This window comes from Dreissena polymorpha, chromosome 6 (genome assembly GCF_020536995.1).
Source record: "Dreissena polymorpha isolate Duluth1 chromosome 6, UMN_Dpol_1.0, whole genome shotgun sequence".
In the NCBI taxonomy this organism is placed as follows: domain Eukaryota; kingdom Metazoa; phylum Mollusca; class Bivalvia; order Myida; family Dreissenidae; genus Dreissena; species Dreissena polymorpha.
This window is the reverse complement of record NC_068360.1, coordinates 22,592,256-22,614,684: the sequence shown is the minus strand read 5'-3', so window position 1 is coordinate 22,614,684 and position 22,429 is coordinate 22,592,256. Positions and strand designations below refer to the sequence as shown.

General features: G+C 35.4%; 1 long non-coding RNA gene across 1 annotated transcript; it reads right to left on the bottom strand.

The window, feature by feature from the left end:
* Positions 1-2,917: 2,917 nt before the first annotated feature.
* On the bottom strand, positions 2,918-5,388 carry LOC127833510 (uncharacterized). The gene is made up of 4 exons (XR_008027451.1): positions 5,331-5,388; positions 4,715-4,888; positions 3,291-3,320; positions 2,918-3,070 (listed from the first exon to the last, which is right to left on the bottom strand). It is a non-coding gene; the product is annotated as an uncharacterized LOC127833510 (long non-coding RNA).
* Between the last annotated feature and the right edge of the window lie 17,041 nt (positions 5,389-22,429).

Here is a 22,429-nt window from a genome sequence, read left to right as displayed (position 1 = left end):
ATTATTTAGGTCCATTTGAAAAAAGGATAATTTAGTGAACATTCAAAATTAGCATAATTGCAAAATTTAAACAAACCACAATAAAAGTTATTGGAGCATTAAGTTGGAGCAACTGGAGTTTCACTTCTTTATATCACTTGAAATATTTATTGACTTAAAAAATTAACGTGCTTCGTCCGTATCCGCGCATGAATCAAGACTTATCCGCTTCTCATGTTTAACCGAAATTACCCGTTGTAATTATGTGATAACGGAATTTTACATAGAATTATCAAGATAGTAAAGTAACATATTGGTTGTTCACCACCTAACACGAAATAAATGCACTTTAACAAGCGCAGCTGCTTTATACCTATTTCTTTATATATATATGGGTTTTCGTCAATTAATGAAGTCATCGTTCGTTCAACACTGAATTAAATGTGAAAAATATAATGCGACATACATTTTTTTTAAGATTTAAGGGCCTTGCAACATGTTTCAAATTTAAATTAGATACAAAAGTGTGATGATTCAAAATGAAGAACGCATATCTTGTTCAACAAAGTATAGATTTATGCAGTTAGTCCCTTATATCGGCAGTAATTTTTGACGATGCTGCGATGCAGCTCGTCTAAGTTATCATACTATGAAAAAAATTATTCACAATGGCCACTTATGTAAAAGACCGAGCCAGTCCGATTGAGATAGCTCGATTTTTCTAATCGGCATACCTCGCTGATTATCATTGATAAAGGTAAATATTAATAGAACAGCATATTCTGGGGAAACAGATTCAATAAGTGTATCAAAACGTTGATTTTAAATAAGTAATTTTACATCCATTTAATCTTTATGGACCAATGAAACAACTATATATTTGCTCTATTGTGTTTGATATTTGTTCTCGATTTTGTAAATAAATTGTGAATGAAAACATGTAAAATTAACTTTTTCGCGATCACAAATCTGAAGAATACGAATAATTTCGAACCTGCAAATTGTAAACGCTGCACTGCTATGATGTATATAGATAAATATGTATGATTCTTCACCTCTACGACACCGGTTCGATTCCCGCTCCCGGCGCAATGTTTTTTTGTTGTTTGTTTTGTGGTCACAATACCGGAAAGGTGGGGTTTTCTCCGGAAAATCCTATCCCCCCGCAGCACAAGACCATATCTTAAATTCAAAAGTATTTCCGTAAAAAAATAAATAGCTGGAAATTGAAGCTATCATGTTAAGTTCGCCCCAACTGGCGTCAGTCTAAGCTTATTAGGTAGGAGTGCTGAACACACTCCGGGTCCCAACATTATGCAGCCTTAGGCGCGGAGGTAACTCATAACCTTGGAAATACACAAATAAACACACTGGGTGCAGCCTAGGCGCGTATAGACTTAAAAAAGGAAACCAACTCACGTGCGGGCACAATCATTTTGAATGTAAATTTTAATTACGATATTCTAACAGAAATTACACAACCACCTTAGTTTAAATAACATGTTTGATAATTCGTTCGTTTGTTAGATTTTAGCACATAAAAGGTCATATCGCTTTGGTTAGTTAACTTATCCATATGTTCCTTGGCGAACTCAGGTAGTCAAGTACTCTTACAATGAGCTCATCTGGGCCAGCTATGTGCTCATACCTACTTTCGAGAATCATCATGAAAGTATTGCCATACTTAATGAAAAAACATGCCTATGCGTATTGAACTTAAATTAACAAATATTCAACAGAAAAAAGCATATATCCATGCCAATGGGCATGTGAAATCACGCCCGTACATATAACATTATTAAATTAAGAACGTAAACAACGAAATAAAGGTAGGGTATGATGTACAAGTGTTATTAACGATCATGTCATGTTTTTATATATCTGCTGAAACGTAATTTTCATAACCCACAAACATTTTATTGTAATAGAAAGTTTTTACGGAAAGTAGTACCTAAAAATACAAGCCGATTATCTTTTTAAAGATATTTCTTGTTAGATTTGATCGAGAATGTAACCCACCTCCCAGTTTCGTACCCAAATTTCTTTCGTACCCAATTTTTTTCGTACCAAAATTTTTTTTTGTATCCAAAATGTTCGTACCCACATACACAATTGTGGTGATATAGATATACTTAAATTGATGCTTTTATATCCATCCTCTTCAAAAGCATCGTCACACCAGTACTGTCAGTACTTTGATTAAACTAGAGATTAACACAGCCGAGCCAAATGATGCATCATTAATCTTAATGTGAATGTAAATTTGCTTGCCTACAAGGAAAGACTTCCGGGCAATGACGAGCGTTGCTTTGTGGTACCGTATCTTAAGTTTTGATAGTAAGACAGATTTAAGCTGACATGTACACTGGTATGTTACTTTGACATTCAAACGAGTATTTATATCCAAACAGTGCACACACATCACAAGGTATGTTATGCATGCATATATCAATGTTATCAGCTATTAATGAGCTATTATTCAGGTATTTTATTGTATTAACGATATTTGAATTGTTTGGTCCGTTCAAATATATATACATGTTTGCAATACGATGCGATTGACCCCGATGGCCATTTGCACTATTATTGTATAAATAGTTTTCATAGTGAGAACCTGCCTATCTACGTTTATTGCCTATCTATGTTTCCTTAAATGTTGCTGACTTCGAAAAGAATACCTCAAAGCTTGAATAAGTGAATGCTTCCGATTGAGCTTTTTACGTATTGTTCGTCATATAAACATTGTTTATTTAATACTAAGTTAGTAAAAATTAAATCATCTAAAGAACACTATTCAGCATATTTTAATGTTTTGTAATTAGTCTTAACATACGAAATGATGTACAATGTTCAATGCACTTGAAGGAATTAATATAATGTGAGGAAATGTTTTTATGTCCTGTGTATACTGAATGTATGACAACAATTACGGATTTGGATGTTGAATTATTTTTATTTATTGTAGGCAGCAAATGCAACCAATTTCAGTACAATAACATTTCGTTCTATAATGCGCTCCAATTCTTTCGTCCTTAGTTCATGTCATTCCCTTGTCTGCCTTGTTTTCACGACTTGTTATATCCCTTTTACCCTGAATAAAACAATATGAATATGTTCGTCAATTGAACGTAATTCAAATAAATAGTGTATTAACAATATATCCGTGTGCATGCAAACACTGTAAGTAATGGATAATTATATTTCAAATGGTATATATGCATCTATAGTATTTATATCTGATATATGTACACGAAATATACATTGTATTTAATCAGATTAAACAAATTCATAAACTATAATGTTGTACTAACCTTGGAAATATGGGTCTGGATACCCATACCCTACAAAACATCACAACTTAGCATTATTTTGGATGCAAAATGGTTGACACGGACAAGCAACTGATGAACATAGTTTAGACTTTGTTTGGAAATGTGTTTGATATTTTAATAATAAAATAATGATGTCCGTAAAAAGCTATAATTATAGTTTTATCTAACTCAACGTTTACTCTTTGTGTTATTTATGTACATTTTTATTATGAAATAAAAGAATCGGTCATCCTGTTACCATTAAATGTTCTTGAACATGTTTTACTATACCAAATCAGATTACTACATATTACCATTCAACACTCTCACACAAACTCTATCGCCCTTTACCTCCGACACGCACAAACACGCACAGACACGCAAGCGCAAAAGCAAACAAACACTCACACGCATACATGACATACACATAAACTCATATACTTTTCTGGAAGAAAATCGTATAGCTTATCGATTAAAAATGATTAACATTATTTACAAAATTGGTGTGCTTTTCTAATAAAAAAAACGATTTGTTTTAACGAAAAGTATAATACAGTATTTTCAATTTTCAATTTACCAATGTGGAATAAGTTATTACCGCATGCAGATATCTTTTGATTAAACGTTGCAAAATCTACATTTTGTACCGATTGCAATTGTAACCTTGTAGATAATATGATACATAAGAAGTCGAGTTTATTTTTTAAACGTATTTCTGAGCTACGGCTTAAGGTCTGAATTGCTTTCTATAAATCAATAAAGCACGTCCATGTGTTAATTATTCTTAAAGTGATACTATGCGCATTTTGCACTGTTGAATAGAGCTGAAAAGAATTTACAGGTCAAAGGAGTTAATTAAAATGTGGTAATTGACCAATTATTTGCAATTTATCTTGCTACCAGTTTTTTTTAATAAATAATATTATATTCGATATTGAACATGACAGTCACAGTCCTCTAGGTCGAGCACAACTGTCTTTTTTTATACGATCAGAGTTAGTGTTCGTATGTCGTATGAAAATATATCGTTGCAGAAAATTAAAATGATCTGTTAAACAAAATTGTGCCTTTGTGTCGTATGAACGAATCTGCACTAAAACTAAATTTAGATTCACATCGTACATCGAATCATTTAGATTTGTGAAAACAAAAGTACGGTTGATATTCAAATGCATTTTTACTCTTTCCAGGATATTGTTTTAGTACTGTGAAGCTGCATTTACAAATATAAGTGTATATGAAGTGAAAACACCAAAAATAAACAACGGTTGCGATAGACACCTATAAACACATTCATATACTGTAAGATGTGCATAATATAACTTTAAATGACACCAATGTAAAAATATTTTTTCATCACAGATCAAATGTTCTCTTTGCTTAATCCGTTTGGCAACAAATAAATATATTACTAATGTCGATACCTGGGTTGCAACGAGGGCAGCACTCTCCAATCGGTGTGTATTGCCCATTAGGACAGTAGATAGGTGGGCAATACACCTTGTAACATGAAGGGTACCCCTTATATGTCTGACTAGACACCGAGGCGCAGAGCGTCAACAGTAGCACGAACGAGACGGCCGATAACATATTTATACCTAAAATGACAAGATAGCATAAACATGTAGGTATTTCGAATACATAATGTAAAAATAAACAACAGTGAAAAACATTCTTTGCTCATTTAATAATATCACTCCATGAGTGTGTGATTACTTTGCATTGTATCATCTCAGTATTTAAAGACTGATACAATATATGTCTTGCCATCTTCGCAAACTAATTCATCAATAACCATATCAGTTACCATACATTTACGTAGGACACTATCGAAACAATATGTGTATTCATTTATTTCAAATATACAACAAAAAAGGCATTTGTTTCAAATTACTTTACTCTTTATGTTCTAACATCATCTCCTATAAACCAATATTAATGAGCTGTTTTTGTTTATTCTAAGATACACAATAGTATTTTATTAATTCCCTCAAACAAATAAAACATTTTAAAATAAATATTTGTAAAATAAAAACTCACCTCTGGGCGCTTTTCTAAAGAATCTGAAGACTTGATAGTAAAGCTAGAAACTGGACGTTTATATACCTGCAAGGATGGAATTGTTTAAATACTTAATGTGTTTCTAGTTAGATAAATCGGTGTCGAGCATGTGCATTTGCAATCAAACATGTAAGCTTTAACGCTGAATTGGAAACACGCGGTGCATCTCCTTCATTTGATGCTTTCTTTAAATCAAGCATGTTCGGATAATCTCGACTTTTGGTACATTATTAGCTTGTGACTGTGACATATGCATGCATTACATACCTTTCGATGTTTGTGCATTGTTGATATAACTTTTTGTTTAAATGTCAAAGTACAATACCAGTATACATGTAAGCTAAAATATATCGTAATATCAAAACCTAAGACACAGTACCAAACAGCGACGCTTGTTATTGCCCGGAAGCTTTCATTGTAATCACGCTAATCTACATTCACATAAAGATTCATGATACCTCATTTTAGTCGGCTTTGGTAATCGCAAGTTTTTTGGAATTACTGTCGATATAAGGGACCAACTGCATACGGATATACTTTGTTGAACAAATATTCGTTCTTCATTTTGAATCATTACAATGTTGCAGTTTTGTGTATTTGAAAAACGTGTGCAAGGCCCATCAATTTACTTAAACCCTCCTAATTATAGAAAACGGGCATACAGCCAGTGTGCTTAATAAAGTGCATTAATTTCGTGTAAGGTGGTGAATAACCAACGTGTTTTTTTAATAATTGTATAACTCCATGTAACATTCCATAATCACATAATTACAACGGATAATTTCTCGTTTCTGTGCATCTAATAAGTCTTGATGTATGTGCGGATACAGACGGCGAACGTTAATCCTATAAGTAAAGAAAAAAATTAAAGGTCGACACAAATGACTTTTTATAATGCTCTTTTGGGTGTTGGCTTGTCTATTGGATTTCCTAATGAATCATATAACTGCCGTGGTGTGTTGTACCCCGAAGAAAACTCAATACCTTCACCCATTCAGATACCATCGGAGAGGTCACGTACAACGTAAATTTATACTAATGATGAATATTGTGGTACAAGTAGAATATTGTGCTCCAAATTAAAGCGTCTGCTGCATCAGCATGAATTGTTTATTAATTGGGACATATCTAAGCAGAGGGTGCAAAGCCATGCCGGTATGTCATCATTTTCGTTTAAATGCTAAACCCCAGGCAAATACTGGTCTAATTTTTGTAATTAAGCATTTTAAGCTCATTATATTGTTACCTACAAGTGAATACTTAAAACACATATTTCATTTTACAGATTTAGCTAACAATCTTAAATGCCAGAAGGGTGGAAGCTAACAGAAGCAATATGCAAAACCATACTATTTTGCTGCTAATCTTTCCGATGAGTATATTACAAAAATATTCAACCTTTGACAATAATATTGACGCATCCACTTGTTATCGAGAAATATTGAATTAAAAGTGGTAGAAAAATGACTTAAATCTTTACTAATTTGTTCAAGGGAGATCACTTAATCTTTTATAAGACTGTCTAAATGTTATGTTTGCGATTACTGAATTTTTTTATTAAAAACATCAACGTAATGTGCAGTATCTCAAAGTTTCACTGATGGAGGCCATTATTTAGGTCCATTTTGATAAAAAGGATAATTAAGTGAACATTCAAAATTAGCATAATTGCAAAATTTAAACAAACCCCAATAAAGTTATTGGAGCATTCAGTTGGAGCAACTGGATTATTACTTCTTTATATTACTTGAAAATGGTATTGTATTGCTCGAAAAAATGTTCAATTTTTATGTAAGTCCATAGCATTATGTTTTTTATTTATTTAACTATATGTCTAATTAACTTTCACAGAAGAAGGGCTTAATGCAAGTTCAAAAGTTGTCTATGTCATTCGAAGGAGTTCAATAAATATAGAGAGAAAAAAAATCCAATTGGCAACAGCAACATTAACTTGCTAATTGAACAGCACCATGTTGCCATCCAGTAAACAAATACATTGTTTAACATCGATAAGACTTTCTGCATCATTGATACAATATATAATTGGTAGAGTGTATATTAGTAAGGGTGGAGAAAATCAACTATATGTATATATCGCAATACCATAATCACATAAGAATCACACAGCTAAGCATGCAAATGATTATAATTTTGTGGAGAGACATTGAAAACATGTAGCTTACTGTACATTTTCCTTCCTGGAATGCAAATTCGTATCATGAGATATGACAACGCCTTATATCAGAATAAAGACATATCATGATACAACCTTTTTGTAGGTGTTAAAATGAGCAGTGTTACGCGGATGTGAGTCTTTTGCAATATGCAGCCAGCGTACATTTAGACCATCCTGCACTGTCTCATAAACGGACAAGGTAACTTAAGACCAGCCTGCACTGCCTTATTAGTGGACAAGGTAGTTTCAGACCAGCCTAAACTGTCTCATAAGCGGACAAGGTAACTTCAGACCAGCCTGCACTGTCTCATTAGTGGACAAGGTAGTTTCAGACCAGCCTAGACTGTCTCATAAGTTGACAAGGTTGCTTCAGACCAGCCTGCACTGCCTCATAAGTGGACAAGGTAGCTTCAGACCAGTCTGCACTGTCTTATAAGTAGACGAGGTAGCTTCAGACCAGCCTGCACTGTCTCATAAGTGGACAAGGTAGCTTCAGACCAGCCTGAACAGTCTCATAAATGGACAAGGTTGCGTCAGATCAACCTGAACAGTCTCATAAATGGACAAGGTTGCTTTTGACCAGTCTGCACTGTCTCATAAGTGGACGAGGTAGCGTCAGACCAGCATGCGCTGTCTTATAAGTAGACGAGGTAGCTTCAGACCAGCCTGCACTGTCTCATAATTAGACGAGTAAGCTTGTGACTAACCTGCACTGCCTAATAAGTGGACAAGGTAGCTTCAGACAAGCCTAAACTGTCTCATAAGTTGACAAGGTTGCTTCAGACCAGCCTGCACTGTCTGATAAGTGGACAAGGTAGCTTCAGACCAGCCTGCACTGTCTCATAAGTGGACAAGGTAGCTTCAGACAAGCATGCACTGTCTCATAAGTAGACGAGGTAGCTTCAGACCAGTCTGCACTGTCTCATAAGTGGACAAGGTAGCTTCAGACCAGCCTGCACTGTCTCATAAGTGTACAAGGTAGCTTCAGACAAGCATGCACTGTCTCATAAGCGGACAAGGTAGCTTCTGACCAGCCGGAACAAATATGCAGGCTTGTCTGAAACTACTCCTGAAGTATTTTTCATAAGACACGTTTTCGCTAGATTCGGCTCAAATGGTAAAGACCCATAAGATTATTTAATCTGTCGCTGACAGAGGGGTTGGTGGCACCCACAGGACCGTCGACAGTAGTGGAACGGCTGCCGGTGACTGAGGTTTACGTTTTACCCACAGGACTGTCTACAGTAGTGGAACGACTGCCGGTCACTGAGGGTTAAGTGGACCAACAAGACTGTCTACGGCTGCCGGTGACTAGGAGGTAGGTGGTACCCACATGACTAGCGTCATAAGTGGAACGACTGCCGGTGACTTAGGGGTAGGTAGTACCCACTGGACTGTCTATAGGTGTGGAACGACTGCCGGTGACTGAGGAGTATGTGATACTCATAGGACTGTCAACAGGAGTGGAACGACTGCCGGTAACTGAGGGGTAGGTGGTTCCCACTGGACTGTCTACAGGAGTGAAACGCTACCGGTGACTGAGGGGTTATTAGTACCAACAGGACTTTCTAGAGGAGTGGAATGGCTGCCGGTGACTTAGGGGTATGTGGTACTAACAGGACTGTCTACAGGAGTGGAACGGCGGCCGGTGACTGAGGGGTATGTGGTACCAACAAGGCTGTCTACAGGAGTGGAACGGCTGCCGGTGACTAAGATGTACTTGGTACCCACAGGACTGTCTACAGGATTGGACGACTGCCGGTGACTTAGGGGTAGGTGGTACCCACAGGATTGTCTACATGAGTGGAACTGCTGCCGGCGACTGAGATGTACGTAGTACGCACATTACTCTCTTCAGGAGTGGAACGACAGCCGGTGACTAAGGGGTAGGTGGTACCCATAGAACTGTCTACAAGAGTGGACGACTGCCGGTTACTGAGGGGTAGGAAGTGCCCACTGGACTGTCTACAGGAGGTGAACGACTGTCGGGAATTGACAGGTACGTGTTACTCACAGGACTGGCTACATGATTGGAACGACTGCCGGTGACTGAGGGGTAGGTAGTACCCACAGGATTATTTACAGGAGTGCAACGTTTGCCGGTGACTGAGGGGTACGGGGTACCAACAGGACTGGCTACATGATTGAATTGACTGCCTGTGCCTGAGGGGTAGGTGGTACCCACTGGACTGTCTACAAGTGCGGAACGGCTGCCGTTGACTAAGGGTTGTGAGGTACCCACTGGACTGTCTACAGTATTGGAACGTCTGCTTGTGACCGAATGATATGAGGTATCCACAAGAGTGTCTACAGGAGTGGTACGACTGCCGGTGACCGATGGGTATGAAGTACCCAAAGGACTGTCTACAGGAGTGGAACGACTGCTGGTGACCGAGGGTATGAGGTCCCACAGGACTGTCTACAGGAGTGGAACGACTGCTGGTGACCGAGGGTATGAGGTACCCACAATAATGTCTACAGGGGTGGAACGACTGCTGGTGTCCGAGGGTAGTTGGTACCCACAGGACTGTCTACAGGAGAAGAACGACTTCCGTGAACTGATAATTTGGTTGTAACCACTGGACTGTATACAGGAGTGGATAGACTGCCGGGAACTGAATGGTGGGTGGTACCCACTTGACTGTCTACAGCAGTGGATAGACTGCCGGGCACTGCATGGTAGGTGGTACCCACTTGACTGTCTACAGAAGTGAAATGACTGCCGGTGACTGAGGGTTACGATCTACCAACAGAACTATCAACAGCAGTGGTAAAAATGCTAGAGACTGGGGAGTATGTGGTACCTACTGGGCTGTCTACCGTGTTTAATTTTAAGCACGCAAAATATTTATTTTCCACTCTTAAATAAAATTTACAATGATATTTTGTATTAAGAACCGCCAGGTACGCATACTTTAGAACTTCATGTTTAATCTAACTAATTTTACAATTTTAAGTAGTTGATCAATAAACATAACTCCGCGCCCAAAATCATTGAAAATATACCACACGACTTAAAATGAAAAGAAAACCAACGCATGTTATAAACGAACGTCATATTAAAATAATGCAATATCACATTAAACCATCCAGATCCATCGAAAAGATCAATTTGCGAAACGGAAATGCAAATTGACATAAATGAGACTCAAAAATAGAAAAGCACAATAATATCTTAATATTCGACTTATAATGTGTAACTGAAGCAAAAACATCGACTTCCGTCAAAATGTTTGCCGTTATGCTATCGATGTAACTATGAGTCAGTTTATTTGACAATCCTTGTTATGCCCATTGATATGTTTTGACCTTTATATTCACTTGCTATGTTCCTCTTAGCTGCAACATTTTTGCTCTTAATATTTGCACTTCTTCTACTAACGTTTTTTGAAATAATATTCATAATAGGCAAATTAAAGTCTGAATAACGGTTGATGGTTTCTTTCTAATTGTTTGTTCTTTTAACTGTGATCTATCTTAACTGTAAACCTTCTGATCCGGTTCTGCAAAGATGCTTATTGATTGGCTGATACAATCATGATGTTGACAATATGCGTATTACTATATCCTTACATGTGTATTTTGACCATGAATTATTATTATTTAACTTTGAACAAGAAGATTGTCTTGAGATATGTACATGGAAAGTAATTCACTAACAACTCTCTGTTTTCATTCACGATAAAAATAGAAGCAAATCCGCTTTGGCTTTTTTTATAGCTTCATTGATTCAATATTTTCATACTGTTGCAGTGATACGGCAATTTCTCGTTTTGAACGAAAAAAATAATACTTTATATCATCGAATATGATGTTCTATCAAATCAAATAGAATGTAATCATATAACATAATTCCAATGTTCGTAATAATAATTATATGTATGATTTCAGCCAGTTAAACTTTTAGAATTTGCAGATAACGTTGGTGTTTGATTAAAGATGTTCATTAAGCGCAAAATAAATTTGGACAGTCTTATTAAACTGGCATGAACAAATTACTTTAGATTAAAGTCATGAATATTCTGTAAATTGTTTTATTGGGCAGTTTGATTGTTTTTTGTTTTAAAATTACAACTTTTAATTCAATACTTCTCAATAAAAGGTGAGTGCGTTGTCATTTTTAACAAAAACCGATTATTTTTGTAAAATACTCAATAAAAAAGATTAAAAGAAAAAAAGCATAGTTTTGCACATTGCTTTTGTAAGCTTCTACCCTTCTGGCCTTCTAAATTGTAGCTGTATCTGTGTAATGTAATATGTGTTTTCAAATATTCACTGGGAGGAAACAATATTGTCTGTTAGATGCTTTATTACAAAAATGATATCAGGATTTGCCTGGGACTTAGTATTCAAAAGGAAACGATGACAGACAGGCAGGGCTTTTCACCCTCTGCTTTTAAAGCAGCAGCATGACTTTTGTTATCATAGATATGTCCCTATTCATAAAGAATTATCATGCTGATGCAGTTCACGCTTCACTTAGGAGAACAGTTTTCTACTTGTACTCATATATTCTTCATTCTAATCTATAGCAAGTAATTTATTATTTTTCAAGCGGTACCGCTTTTAAAACCGAAATTAGGATTTCTAGGCGTATACGTCCATTTCGACAAACGCGATTATTTGTAAGTTTTAAAGCGCAAAAAGACGGATTTCTACCTTGTTACCACCAGATATATTCTAATTGGCATATATATATATAATATGTTTCTTATTTATATTTAAATTTACTATGCCAAATAAGTTGTGTGGCTTTAATTTAGTTATTTAGTTGGATACTTATATATTTACATCTTCTTATACAGAACTGGTATATGTTCTGTATAGATTTTGATAAGAGTGTTAACGTTGACAAATAAAAATAAGTATGAAAAAGGAACATTATCTATCAAATGTTAGTGATGTGATGATTCATAAATCGTGCATTTGCACCGCCTCTTTCGGAAAATGCAATATTTCGATGAATCGCACTACATTTCTCGATTGTTAAAATAATGCGAAATATGTTGGTAAAAACATATAAAACCTACACACCCTGAAGAATTATCCGTGACATTTCAAAACAATGGTCCTAAACGCCAAATAGGAAGTAGCATTTGCGCATTTAGTAATGCAGCGCAAAACAAAGAGGTTGCGCCCGTTATTTACGGCCGTGTATGGACTTTGTATGCCATGCCCCCAAACCCAAATCCACTATACGTGATCATGCAGTTCTGTAGGGGTCACATCAACACAAACACTCTATCGCTTAAAGTAACGTTGTCCGTAAAATTTATTTAATATGAATCATATTTACCGAAATAAATACGAATGCTCGTTCATAATTGCAAAATGACTTCATAATTAACTAGGTATTTTGTTCACAATCCGCAACTGCACATTTTGTGAATCATGAATTTTCTTGATATGCGCGGAATTTTTATCGTTAAATTTAACTTTCTTAAATGCGTCGATCGTAAGGGAGATATTTTAATTCTGTATTTCTTTTGTTTACTAAACTGCACACTAAGTGCACTTCAACACACATTTATTGGTGTTTATTTAAAATAAAATATTGGCATGTGTTTGTTAAAAATCTATTTTGCTACGTGTGGTATACAATATTGCTACGACGAACGTAGTATGCATGTTTATTAGTGTGATGCTTTCGGACATGTGTATTGAAACTGATAAATCAACTATTGTCTTCTTGATCGATGGGACTACTTTAAAGTAATGACACATGTGCTTACAAAGGCAAAGAGTAGGTGCTTATATGCATTCACTTTACTCACGTAATTGCGACTGCAGATAATTACACATTTAATGAACATATGAAATCAATTCGAACTTTAAAATAGCCTTATATTTCCTGATAGGATATAAACTTAAAGAGCTTAAATACATTTGAATATCTAAAGTTCATGCCCATTTAGTCTCATAATTGATTATTCCATAGAATTATGCGGACATGACGGTAGTCATGGAGACAGTGGATCTCATATACGAACCTGGTGATTAACTGTCCGCGTTTATAACTGCGTGATAAAAAAAGACAATAATTACAAAAACACGTTATTTTATTTTCGGTTTGTTATTTATTTATTGCCATATGTTAATTCTAACCATTTGTTATCTCCTTATTTTCTAGAAGTATATATAATATTGAGTGGGCAAAGCATACAAATGTATACACCAGGGTTTATGTAAGTTTTACAATATTATAACTGCTTGGTCTTTAAAAAAACGGATAGCAGTTATGAATTCATTAATCTGGTATATTTTCCCTTATTATTAAGTCCGTCATTGTTATGTATTCCCTGTATTCAACACTTGAACTGTTGGGGCTCTTCACAACAAGCGATTGGGTACTCGTATCCTCCGCGTAACCTTTTCCCATGTCGCTCTGATGTAATGCTCGATACAACAGTTAATGATCAATCATTTTTTTACTTGGGTGCATATATATTTTTGTATATGATTTCGAAATCTTATTCTGTAATACTAGTATACTTACAAAAATATTATTTAGAGTCGTATTATACTTTCGTTATCGAATTCTGTTCGCAATGTGGTGGAATTCCAATTGTAGTGTGCTTACAAGCAATAGACCATTTTCTCTTTAGTTAAGAATTGGTGTTGTAACACGAAATTTGCAAACCTTTACAGTGTTTTCATATTATGATTTCTTACAATTATCTATTATTATAAAATCATACCATTTACAAGGGCTGTCATTGTAAGTGCCAAATGCTTGCAAAGTATTGTTTCGACCAAATATATATACATAATATAAAGCGTACACGTCAGTCAAATGTATTTATAAAAAGTTAAAACCCGTAAAACTGTTCGAAGTCAACGGTCGTTTCATCATCACTTGTTCCGACATCACTTGGTCCGACCTTCAAGTTGAGCAACGTCAAAGTCACATAATGAGTGCTTATGTGCGCTAACCCTTACGTGCATCGTTGAAGTCTCGCTCCTGTTGTTCTGTGTATCATTAAATATTTATTTTAACCATTAAAATGAACTGGTTTGTCAAGACCTACAAGTGTATGTTTCAGTCCAGGAGTGTAACACAGCTTTACGTTTTGTGAATGTATTAGTCTAGCACCTTCCAGAATCTCGAAAAAGCCGTCCGAAGAACCTTCAGAATCTGGTAGAAATAGATCAACAACTGTCATTGCACATTCGTTTGACACTGTAAAATGGAGATAATATTGGTGTCGGAAAATACACATTCTACTAGCACGAAAAGCAACAGTTCTAACAAACAGGTATGGTTTTCTCGTCATTCTCCTAGGTTCGTTCTTAAACTTCAAGACATTTTTCTGTTTTACTATTGTTTGATAAACGGAGAATGTTTCTTCTTTAGTGAGAACACCATTATTGGACACAACATCCGTGAACTCTTCTGAAGTCATGGATGGGAATCTGATAAGGTTGATAATCTCGTCTCACAGTTCATTCTGAATTTCTTCTCCTTTTGCCTGTTTTCCAGTGGATTCAATCCCCGTTGATGCCCATCGTTTCTAAGCTATGTACACTTCGCATTCACTGGACATGTTGTTCATTTTTAGTCCTTCAACTGGCATTGCAACAAAAGATTGAGATGCGTAAACGCATTTCGATATATGTTTTATAAAGTCTAAGCAGTGATGTTTCAGATCCTGGTAGTCAAAACGTATGGTATGATCAAGGAATATGCAAACATTATCTGGATCGATGATTTCGTTCAGGAATAACTCACACATGGTTTCATAACCATAGACATCGTATTTATTCGCAACGTACATCAAAGGCATCACAATGGCCGCGGTTCGGTCTACGCTGCAGCTATATTAATACATGAAGAAACAATATAAAATTAAAATAAAAACTAGTCGTTACCACAATAAAACATTCATTAAACAACGATACATCAAGCGATCACTTTATCAGCATATATTCATAATATAGACTAAACACATATAGAAACGCTCGCTTTTTTTCAATGAGTCATTACTTGACGAGGTATGGCAAAAAGCCAATCGTTTACAAATTATAAAATGTTTATTTAACATGTTGTAACAGTTTTATGTTAATTAATTAAGTTTTCATGTAAGAGATACGGTTTAACACCCACAACCCACACACGCACACACACACGCACACACAACCGCACACACAGACATACACACACACGCGCACACACATTCTTGTCTCTTGTCTCCGGTGAAAACTGAGAACAAATGCCTTTTGCCCACGACTGGAGGCACCACTATGCAAGAATAGTATGACTTTATTTGTTTACATATATAAAGGTTAACATTTCCACCTTATCAAGCTATATATTTTTTATCCAAACCATAAGGATAAAACATGTCATTTGACTGCTAAATGGGGACAGTTTCTTGAAACACTTTACACTGGGGACAGACCTATCACACAGGACAAACCAACCATTGAGGACAACTTACATAAAGCCGGTGTACTATACATACAGTTGTCTAAGTACATCACACGAAAATATATTTAAATTATTAAATAAATCTTTATATAAAAATGTATATGTTATTTTTATGTAATATATTAATTTTATAATAAGTAGTATTATTCTTTGATATTTGACAACTAAGACTTCTCTTATATGTCGGATATTAAGGTACATGAATCTTTGTTATTGTCCAACTGGGAACAGCTCTACCTTTGAGGACTTGCAAACAGACAGTGAAGACTTTACATACGTCTGTCTGGGGACATAACGCAACGTTTTTTTTATTATATTGCTTATCGTTCATATTAATGTTTGTTTTCTAATGATAACATGTTTATCAATAGTCTTCATTAAACCATGGTTAGATGTTTATAATATCAAGTGTCTGGGAAAAAGGGGTATCATGGCTTAAAAATATCATTATCATTTTTTGAATATTTCATTTCCACATCATTGTATCAATAAAATGATATGTTGTGTTTTTTTTCGAGATACTTAATTCAACATGGCACAACTGTATAATAAGAATGACTCACATATGGTAAATATCGTACAAAAACACGTGTGAACAATATTCAATATTCAAAAGCACGTTATGCAAAATTATCCCATCAGCGCATTGTATTCACAATTTTACACAGAAAAACATTTTGTATTTGTTCCCTGATACAATTTTTTTAATATGATTTTTATTGATATAGAATTTGAACATGTATTTGTTTTAGTTAAACAATAATTTGTGTGATTTTTAAATTACCAAACCAAAAACAATCACGTATGTAGATGTTTTACATTGTGAATAATAGTCTTAGAGGATCAACTTCTGACTACAAGGCATTTTCTGAAAGCCAGACAATGCTTTCAGAAAGACTTCGTCTAACAGCCAGATTATGCTATCAGAGAGACATCCTCTGACAGCAAGATTACTCTATCATCAAAATGTCGTCCGACAACCAGACTGTGCTGTCATCATGGCGTCCTCCGCCAGCCAGACTAGGCTATCAGACCTACGTCCTCTGACAGCAAAACAATGCTTTGAACAATGCGTTCTCTCAAAACCAGACTGTGCTACGAGCAAGGCGTCAACTAACCTCCATACTATGGTTTTAACAATTTGTCTTCTGACACACTGACTTTGCTATCAACAAGTGTGTAAATAATGCTTTTTTACTTCCGTTTAATGCACTGACATAAATAATACGTTTATGTAATTTGTTATGTAGGTTGGCTTTGAGGTGTCTAATTACTACTTTTAACATGTTCCACAGTCTATACACCTCTCATTATTGATTAGTGAAAGCGGCCTTGTCGAATTACAAGCATAATAGGCTACTTTTGCCTTATGACGTGGCCCTTGAGTGAACTTACCGAACGTCGCAAACACCTATGCTCTGCGCGTAACAGAGATACATTATGGTCATCCAGTACGAATGACATTCGCGTTGTGTACACGGCTGTAGAGATTGATTGTAAGGTGTATATTATTTTTGAATAAAAAACTAAAGTGTTCAGCCGCAACGCATTTCAGGTTTTATCAGTGTGCGTTTGTTTTAATTTATATTCTTGCGCGTCGATTCTGATATCGCTTGCATTTATTCAGAGCTACTTGACTCACATTTAATAATCACAATAGCAACGTTTAAAGCAATCTATATTACAGTGCTATATTATATTTATATTATTTGATGTGTATATTCATTGACTTTTTAAAATTGTCTGCACACTTCTCTGGTAGGATAGACTTTAAGTATATTACGTCAAATAAGGCAGTACTAACAATGGTTTTCAGACAGAAAAGCACTTGATAAGATCATGTTAATGAAATCGTGGAATGATAAATACTAATTAAAAACGTTCAATTACAGTAAAGGCGTTAAAAAGGTTTAAATACAAAAATAATCAAATTAGCAAAATTCTTGAAAAACAGGTCTAAATGTATGTGTGTAGCGTCATCCCAGATTAGCGTGTACAGTCCACACAGGTAAATCTGGGACGACACTTTTTGCTGTTATAGAATTTTTCTTCTAAACGAAAATAGTTCAGGCGGAAAATGATTGCCCAAGCTCATCTGAAATGACACATTACTCCCATGCATTTAGCAAAATGTTTACAGAGGTCGGCTAAAATTATAAGAAAATTATCTTATTAAATTATTTAATGTATCATTTCATAATTGTTGGTAATATGCCCAGCTGACATTCCGGACATGATTACGTGTACACAAATATGGGGCAACTAAATGTATGGACCATTGTTGTTACATTTGAAAAACAAATATACAAAAACAATAACACATGTACCTGTGTATGTACCTGTGTACATACTCCGGTAAACTTTTCGCATAACGCAAAGCTTGAGAAACACACATTTAAATCCATGTAAATAATTTTGATGATGTTAAAATGGCAATTAGTGGTGTTGTGCATTTTATTGCGCCATCAAATTGCCATTAGAACGCGGGTGTTTTGTTTATGTCTGAATAACAAAGGCATACATTTAAAACATTGACCGCGTTTAAGCTGGTGTATGGTCTGTCGTTTAGTGACAGGATTTCTTTTACATTCTTATGTGTTTAAAGGTTATTTGATTTAGGCAACAACAATAGAGTTGCTGCACCAACATGATCACTTTTACATGTTTCAAACATGCACATACTTTACATCTAACACTAACTTTTAAGATTGAGTTTGGGTTTAATTTTTTTAATATAATTTAAGCAACATCAAACTAGACCGAATATAACGAATTTCATCAAAAGATTCCAATATATATTAGCCGCTTTTATTGCATATTTCAGTAACCCATTTATGCCTATCGTCTAGAAAAAAGGCCTTGGCAAAAAGCGTTGACCCAGATGAGACGCCGCATGATTTGGCGTCTCATAAGGGTATGCGCTGTTTGCTTAAAGGAATTTCTGTAAGAAATATTCATAATATAGAAATACATATACTAGACATACCTAATTTTGAAAATAAATTGATCCAATTTAAAAGGATGGGAGAGTCCACTAGGCATAAATGGGTTAAAGAAAGTCTCATAACAAACATACTGTCTACGCGGCGGAGAGTGCCGAAAACAATAAGTTTTGGATTTAATTGCATGAAGTTTGAAAATACATGTGTTACCAGGTGAACATTTAGTGTATTGTAGCCTAAATGGTACCGAGAATATGTACAGTTGTAAGAACAGGATTTTTCGGCGGAAGTTGTTTAGCTTGCTGATAGGAATGTAGTTTTTTATATTTAAGAATCTCATCTGAGAATATCTCATGTCATCCATTGACATATAATTTGTACATACTTTTTTTATTGGACATGGATATCTAATGTATGTGGTCAGATTGTTAGTTGTGTTGCTAATGTTGGAAACTCGGGTAAATTTGCTATTTGATTTTATGCCGGTGTTGAATTGAAACCAAGCGCCATTTTTAAATCTTAGAATATTAATGTAAAACAGGCTGTCACAATACTAAGGATTATATACACTTTTCGCATGCTTACAACATGATATTGTTACAGCAGTCACTGCACTTAACCAGAGAGAGAAAAGTTCGAAGGCGTCTGTGCGAACGAGTCTAGAGTACCACATACTCTGTAAGTAATGAACTGTCCTTTTCATGTTCTTTATTATTGTTAAAAAGGTATTTTTATATTGTTTATATGTGTTTCTTGACTTTTTTGAAAACCATTATTTTATGCTTAAATAATGGGTATGGCATACAAGGTCATATTGATGATTGAAGGTCATTATGATTGTTTTAATATGTTGACATATGTGCTCCTCTTGAATGTTTATATATTTCAGGAAATACGTGATATTTATATTATTATAAAAATTGTATTCTGTTTTTCTTATTTTAGGACGAGGGAAGACAGGACTAGGAATCTATCTTGGCATGTTATTATGTGAAATATGAATAAATAATGGTTTCCCAAATCATTAAATAATAGAAAAGTGAGCTCATGACTTGATTGTCAATTATTTTGATAAATAAGTAAAACCCCAAGAGTTACACATGTAGCTTCAGTTAAGTACTTAGATATTACCAGAATGGATATACATTGTAGTATCGAACTGACATTTAAAATTCGCCTGCGAGGCTTATCTGATCCTGACCGAAACAGCGTGCTGCGTCTTACCATCGTTTGAATTTGTCCATGTTATAGTGTTTTACGGCAAAAATACCTTAAAGGTATGTATATGTTAATCCAACTGTGTCTAAGTATCACCAATTATCCGACTTCATACGATAAAATCAAACTTGTCAAGTTTTGTAAATATATAACAGAAGCATTTGTAATTCGCAATTCATTGATCAATAATACCATATAACCGGTATCACCTACAAATCTTTCTGTCATTATATGTGTATAAAATTTACTACTTGCATTTTCTTCATTTGTATTTATTTAATTTTTTTTCATATGTATTGAACTTAAATATATTGAAAACGTAAAATACTTACTTTTATACTGTATGTATTAAGACGATGTACTTATGTATAAGTCTAAATAAAATGTGTGTTCTGTTCTGTTCTGTTCGTCTTACTAGTGACTATCATCAGCATCTTCTACCTGCTGATCCCCTAATCAGTAACAGTTCTTGGTTTTGCATTATTAAATGCGCCGTAACCTAAGTTTGTGAGAGGCAATAATGGAGTCGTTCTGTCGGTCGGTTTGTCGGGTTAGGTCAGTCCGCAAAAAAAAATTAAGCGACTATTTCTAAAGCGATCGATATCAATCTTTAAAAAATGTCATCGCCAAGAAGTGTTAATGTTTAAACAAAATGTTTCGCGCGCAAGGGACTCATTAAAATCTGAGTGATGTACCCTTGAATGTAGAAAATTGCATTACCGCCATGCTTATGACAAACTTATGCAGCTTTATAAGTCACATTTGCGACACAGCTATCGTTATTTTATAAATCGATTACTTAAACATCTATCCCTCAGAGGTAGAACTTTGTACAAGAATCATTCTGGCAAAATACTTGAAGAATATAAAAAAACGTATTTCAAAGCAATATTCATGTAAATTTTATAGATCATTTTCTCCATGCCAAAACATTCAAGCAAACACTATAAAGCTCTGACAATTGTGTCTTATTCTGTAAAAAATGGGCTTAATGCATGTGCGTAAAGTGTCGTCCCAGATAAGCCTGAGCAGTCCGCACAGGCTAATTAGAGACGACACTTTCCCCTGTTATGGTATTTGTAGTTTCAAGGAAGTCCCGAAAATCAAGTTTAGGCGGAAAGTGTCGTCCGTGATAAGCATGTGCGGACTGCAAAGGCTAATCTGGGACGACACTTTACACACATGCATTTTGTCTATTTTTTACAGATCAAGTCGCAATTCTATTCGAGGTCCAGCAGTCGACAGTTCGAGTGATGCTCGTTTTCAGGGAAGAGGTAATTGAAAGAAAAAGGATAACAGATACACATGGTTAAAAGAAAAGGATAACAGATACACGTGGTTAAAAGAAAAGGATAACAGATACACGTGGTTAAACTTGCATTAGGTTAAGCCTGTAAGTTTGCATTTCCGCGTGTACAGCTTAATAGTTTGCTCAACGTTTTAACTTGGTTTCTATGAAGATCAGTAAATTTAAACTTTTCAAGGTCCCACGTGTAGCATATCAAACAATTTCTAAGCGCTATTCTACTACTAACTAATATTAACGACTGAAAATCATACTTTAGCTATTCATGCGATAATTGGTCTTATGCTCTATACGGCCAGCATCCGCGAAGTCTGGTCTGGATCTATTAAGACCACGAAACCTTACGTGGCTTCATAGCGGGCAGGGCAGCCCCAGGCCAGGTCCATTTTTGCATCACGCGGCTCACTTGAGGTATGGACCAATCACCACACTACCTATGAGCGGAATGTTTTGCAAAATTAAATGCTTCCGAAGTTCACAACAATGCTGTGTACATTATTAGCCCCAATTGACATTTTAAATGCACACGTAGTTACCCAGTCACGGTAGAATCGAAATTAATACGCTAGTACATGCCCTGCTGAGCAAAACCTTCAGGCAAGAAGCGGAGAAGTTAACGTGTTGTTATGCCGCTGTGTTGATAGCCACTTGGCCTCTGATCGCTGCGGGCTCAGCGTATAGCAAGGATGGAAACAACCCCAAAGTACCACCAGCACCCGATTGTATAAAGGCTGGTTAAAGTAACTGCTCGGTAACTCTTAAACCTTGGTAAGTTTGCGGTTATTCAGGTTAAGTAACCGTCAAGGTAAGTTGATTGTTTAAACACGATATACCGCAAAGTTACCAAATTTTATACAATCGCTAACCGACCAGTTACCAACGAGTTGCCGGCTTTTAACCGCCGGTATGTTGTTGACCGCCGGTTTAACTGTTTATACAATTGAGTGTAAGGCGTTAACAATATGGAAATTCTATTTAAAGGGTCTTGTTGGTGTTGCTTTTGTATTT